Source organism: Carcharodon carcharias, chromosome 14, assembly GCF_017639515.1.
Source record: "Carcharodon carcharias isolate sCarCar2 chromosome 14, sCarCar2.pri, whole genome shotgun sequence".
Lineage (NCBI taxonomy): Eukaryota > Metazoa > Chordata > Chondrichthyes > Lamniformes > Lamnidae > Carcharodon > Carcharodon carcharias.
In genome coordinates this window covers 129564797-129570796 of record NC_054480.1, presented here as the reverse complement: position 1 = coordinate 129570796, position 6000 = coordinate 129564797, and positions in this window count along the sequence as shown.

The window sequence follows — 6000 nt, the reverse complement described above, 5'->3', positions numbered from 1 at the left end:
GAAGAGAGAGAGAGGTAAGGGGTGGAGGAATTTAGGGAGAGAATTGCAATGTGTGTAACTAGGGTAGTCATGGATGACTGAAGTCCAGTGACTTGTTCTGTAGGCAGGAAAGTTCCTTCCATTCCCTTTTTTCAATTTTCGCCCCTCCTTTTTCCCTTGAATGCATGGACCCCTCTGTGGGATCCAGAGACCAGGCTCACTAGCACATCACCCAAGCAGGCTCTTCCTCATGACCGTGTATGTCAACAAACTAGATTTCTGCTCAAACCTGCCCTCAGCAGACAAGAGTACGTCCCATGTGGGAGTCACGGGGAATTCTACCAGAGACGGGGATTGAGGTTGATTCCATCCACCAGCCTCCTACACTCCCAAACTCCTTCATCACCTACAAGGATAAAAATCAACCAAACCTCTTGCAAACCTGATCTTATTGCCCAGGTGGGGATAAACCTCTGCTGATCTAACCGAGCTAGAATGTGACAAGTTTACAAGTCACCGTGAGGCATTAGCAATAAACAGTTTTCTTACAAAAAGTCAAGTTCAAATATATGAAATTATTTACAGAATAACAGGCCGATTGTAATGATTGCGCAGGAGCCCCTGAGTGGGCGATGTACCTGGATAATGCAGAACCCATGTCAACGGCTGGGCCTCGTGCCCAGGAGGTCCCCTGGTCTTTCCTGCCGTCTGATTGCTGGGTGGGAGCAGGGAATTCCAAAACAGGAAGCTGCAGTCAGTTAATGGGGTAGAGTGGAGTGGGGTGCGGGCAGGGGCAGCAGTGGGGTGGGGGATGGCAGCTGGTTATAGATTGTCAGGAGTGGTAGGGAGGAGGTAAGGATGGCTCAAAGAAGCTGAAAATTAAGTTCTGGGCCTGACGTACCCGAGCATCTCTTCTGGCCTCGATTTCCCCCTCATTGGCAGGTCTGTCCTGAGTGTGCGGAAGGAGTGGGTGTCGAGAGGGGTTGTAATCCATTACTGCCCCCTTACTTGGGCCTGTGAGCAGCTTGGTCTGGATCTGCATGTTTAAAGAAAAAGCCCACTGCCTCGCCCACTCAGCAGAGTGGGGTATCAGCCAGACACGGCAGGAAGGCAGAGGGATCAGAGAGCTGGGAACGCACGTGACTGCTCTCATTTTAACTGTCTCCCACTTTTCCCCTTGATTTCCACCAGGTGATGCGGGGGAGTGGGTGGGGGGGGGGGGGGGGGGGGGGGGGGGGGGGGGGGGGGGGGTGGTGGGATGGGAGGTGGTGATGGGGGGTGGGGGTTAAAATCGGGCCAGTATTTGTAAACATATTTTGAATCCCCAGCTTTGCAATCCTTTGCAAATATCAGGGGGCATTTTTAAAAAATCAAGTTTTACAAATGAAGAGATGTCAAAAATTAATTGGAGAATTACTGGCATCGATCCAGTGTCTTATCTTGTCATCTGAAGGTTCCAAAGTGCGACATACAATGAATTTTTAAAAAAAAGTACATTGATGGCTTTGTGCGCAAATGAACGCAAAAAGAAGTGTTGAACCTTTCCCGTAAGGGTAAAGTGATGCTTATGAAATTTCTTTCTGTGCTTTAACTGTGCTGAGCTGATTGCGCATCATGTTACAAAGGCTAAACAGAGACAGGATCAAGCTTCGAGCCATTGTAGCCATTTAACCATGTTTTTACTTCTCCTCTTCCACATTCTCTTCTTGTGTCTCTTTCCGAATGAATAAATTGTGCTGATTAAATTAAGCCACTTATTCTGACATCACCTGTTTTGGTTGCTCCAATTTCAATAAACCACCATTGCAACTAATCTTTGTAAATTTCGGTTGATGTGTGTTTACAGCTTTGCTAGTTTTTTATGGGTGAAAACGTCTGTATGTGTGATATTTTGATTCTTCAATGAATGAGAATCAGAGCCTTGGGTCTTCTCTCTCAAATGTTTCAAGCTGGAATTGTGTTTTTTTCTCTATTGAGGTAGAAAGTCAGGGAGAAGGAAGCTTGTTTTCTGTCCTGAGTTTTATTCTGTCATTTTTCTACTGGGGTTCAGTTTCCATGGACACTGCCACAAGCGGGGGTTCAAATTCCACTGGCACAGGCACATGCTGGGGTGATTATCCCATTGCCACATGTTGGGGTTCAGTTCCCGTGGACACCAACACGTGTTGGGCTTGAGATTCTATGGACACTGATACGTGTCAGGGTTCAGATTTCATTGCTGCTGACACGTGCCTCACCTACAGGTTGAGCAACCCAAATTTCTCCAGCCTTTCCCTGCAACTGAGACCAGAGACTTGATGGAACAGATCTCATGGTGCGGTCACATTACTATTTAACTCCTCTCTGCCTTTGCCTGGGCACAGTTCCCACTCCTTCTCCACGTTTTGTTATCTGCCTTGTGCCTCTCTGCAGCCAGCTCTTTGCTCCCCTGCAATGTGAAAGGGATTCAGTGTTTCACTCATAGAGTGTGCAATCCCTGTGATCTTTGCAGTTCAAGGGCCAGCACCTGAGCTTTCTTGAAATGCACCCAAATTATTAGAGGCTGTGCCAAGGCGCAGACTCAAAGCGACTGTCTGTCACCACAGTGTGTTTAATTTTCGAGAGAGAGATCAGACTCCAGGCACTGTAATGTAATGTATTTATATCATGTTTATATATTTTTTTTAAATGGCAATTTGCATCTGAAAGCCCTTTTTTTGTATTTATGAATGATTTCTCAGTTGGTTGATTTGTTTTTTCTTCCAATAAAATCAATATGAAATGAGCAAATATTTATCGCAAGAACCTGTGTTATTATTTTGAGTGAATTTTGCACTCATTGGTATTACATTATGCAATGTCAGAATCGACAACAGAAACTCACTCCAAACATTGTTTGGCATTTCAAGAATTCAAAAGGCTTTATCTCCGTGGACTGATTCACTGAGGGCCCCAGGTAAAGGATTACAAAGCACCAACTTTGACTGGTAATATCGAGTGTTCCTCTAGCTCCCACATCAAAGGTAACCACAAACTAACAGGCGGTGAGAGAGAATGGGGGAAGGGAGAGGGGGGTGCAGTGTGGGAGAGTGTGGGAGGGGAGAGTGAAGGGGAGAGAGGAGAGAGAGAGGGGGGAGGAGAGGAATGGGGTGAGAGAAGAAAGTTAGAGGAAAGTTAGAGAGGGGAAGGAGAGACAGGGAAAGAGAAATAATGGGAAGAGAGCGAGAGGAGAGAGAGAGAGAGCAAGGAGGGTGAGAGATGAGAGGGGAGATGGAGAGAGGAGAGAGATGGGGAGAGGGGTGAAAGAAGGGGGGAAAAAGAAGGGTGAGAGGAGGGGAGAAAGAGAGAAGAAAGAGGAGGGAGAGAGAAGGGGGAGGTGCATGAGAAAGTGAGAAAAAAGGGAGGGTGAGAAGAGAGAGAGTGGTAGAGAGGAGAGAAGGATGTGAGAGAGAGAAGAAAGTGGGGAAGGCATGAACAGAAAGGAGGGGGTGAGAGAGGGAAGTGCTAGGGAGAAGAGGAAAGGAGAGGACAGAGAGAGGGGATGGAAATGATAGAGAGAGGGAGAGGCAAGGACAAACAAGAGGGGATTGGATAGAGAGAAGGTGAGAGAAAGGGGTATAATTACATTGTGAAAATTTTACAGGGATCCATGCTCTTACTATATATATATTAATGAACCAGACTGTGGTGTTCAGGGCATGATTTCAAAATTTGCAGATGATATGAAGATTGAAAATGTTTTTGACTGTGACGAGGATAGCCTTGAACTTCAAAAGGACATAGACATGTTGGTGGATTTCGCAGACAAATAGCAGATGAAGTTCAATGCAGAGAAATGTGAGGTGATTCACTTTAGCAGGAAGGATATGGAGACACTGTATAAAATAAATGGAGAGCTTCTAAAGAAGGTGCAGGGACAGAGGGACCGAGGTGTGTATGTATATAAGTTATTAAAGGTGGCAGAGCATCTTGAGACAGCAGTTAATAAAGCATATAGTATTTTAGGAATATTGAGCACAAGAGTAAGGAGGTCATGTTGAACTTGTAAAAGACACTAGTTAGGCCTCATCTGGAGTACTGCATCCAGTTCTGGGCGCCATACTTGAGGAAGGATGTGAAGGCATTAGAGAAAGTACAGAGGAGATTGACAAGAATGATTCCCGGGATAAAGAACTGTAGCTGCAAGGATAGATTGGAGAGGTTGGGTCTGTTTTCCTTGGAGAAAAGAAGGCTGAGAGGAGACTTGATAGAGGTATTCAAGATCCTGAGGGGTATGGACAGGGTAAATAGTAAGAAATTGTTCCCACTCAAGGGAGCATCAAGGACTAGAGGGCACAGATTCAAAATAATCGGTAAAAGGAGTAAAAACGAGGTGAGGAAAAATGTTTTCACCCAGAAGATGGTTGGAGTCTGGAACGAACTTCCTGAGAGGGTGGTGAAGGCAGGTTCGATCAAGGTATTCAAAAGGAAATTGGATTGCTGTCTGAAAAGAGAGAATGTGCAAGGTAATGTGGATTGGGACTAAGTGGAATGCTCTTTCAGCAAGTCGGTGAAGATTCGAAGGGCTAAATGGCCTCCTTCTGCACTGTTAAGTTTCTGTGATTCTATCTTACATTATAAACATGGACATAGGAATTTACAATAGAAAAATAATAGTATGGGTCAATTATGACTTTAAAATGGGAATTGAATTACACTGTGCTCCAATTTATCCCAGCATCTAGTCTAACATCATCTGGAAACCACACTTGGCCTTGTCACAAAAGTTCAGCTATTAAAATCTCTCTGTTCACTTTACCCACTTATCTTATCAGAAATATATTTATTGGAATAAAAACAGAGAATGCTGGAAATACTCAGGAGGTCTGGCAGCATCTGTAGAAAGAGATAGAGAGTAATGTTTTAGCATCAATAATATTTTGTCAGAAGCTGTGTAACCCATCACCCTGTATCTCAAGCTCCCTGCCCAATGATCACCCTACCAGACACTAACTACACCTCATACAAGAAAACAAGGGAGGAACTAAAATACAGAGAGAAGGGGAAGTAAAGAAGGTTGGAGGAGAGAAGTGAAAGGGGAGAAATGAACAGAAGCAGAGGAAAACATCAGGGAGGAAGACAGAAGCTCAAAAACACCTACAAAATCTCCCTTCCTGTTGTCATATGCTTGTCACACTTTTCTGTTTATTTTTTCCATGGCAACTTCCTGTGCCCACATTTATAATTGAGACTTCCTATGTAAACTATCATGTGACAGTTACACACTCCCACCAGAGATGGTGATATTGTGTTAAGTTTATATCCCCCAGTTCCTCAAACTGCGCTGTTTCAGCCAAGTCTTTTTCTTTGCTTCACAAATCAGTACAACTTCTTGTTTTTTCATCCCTAAATAATATAGATCAAAGCTTTATCTAAAAATAAGGACTTTAAATTTGGGACTGAGTTATGTTTGCATGCCCTCGTCTAATTATTTTTGCTCCCTAACCTTATTTCAACTGATAACTACCCTTGTTCCGAACATCCCACATTGCTGTGAGAGGTCAACTTGTATTTAATTAAAAATCTTACACACAGTATATACCTCTACTTTCTGCTTCACAACTTCTTTTGGTCATTATTTTGTGTCCACATTTGCAATTGCTCTGTCAATATTCCCATTCAAGTTTGCTATGTCAACTTTCACAATGTAATTGCAGGCTCTGTTCACTAGATGGCACAATAGAGTTAGTTTTAAATGTTCTCTCTCAGCCTCACTGTTTTTATTTTATTCTTTCATGGGATGTGGGTGTTTCTGGCTAGGCCAATATTTTTAGTGCCTATCCCTAATTGCCCTTGAGAAGGTGGTGGTGAGCTGCCTTCTTGAACCACTGCAGTCCATGTGGTGTAGATATACCCACAGTGCTGTTAGGGAGGGAGTTCCAGGATTTTGATCCAGCGACAGCGAAGGAATGGCGATATAGAGAAAAACAGTTGGCTGAGACAGCGCAGTTTGAGGAACTGGGGCATGTAAACCTGACACAATACCACCATTACTGGTGGGAG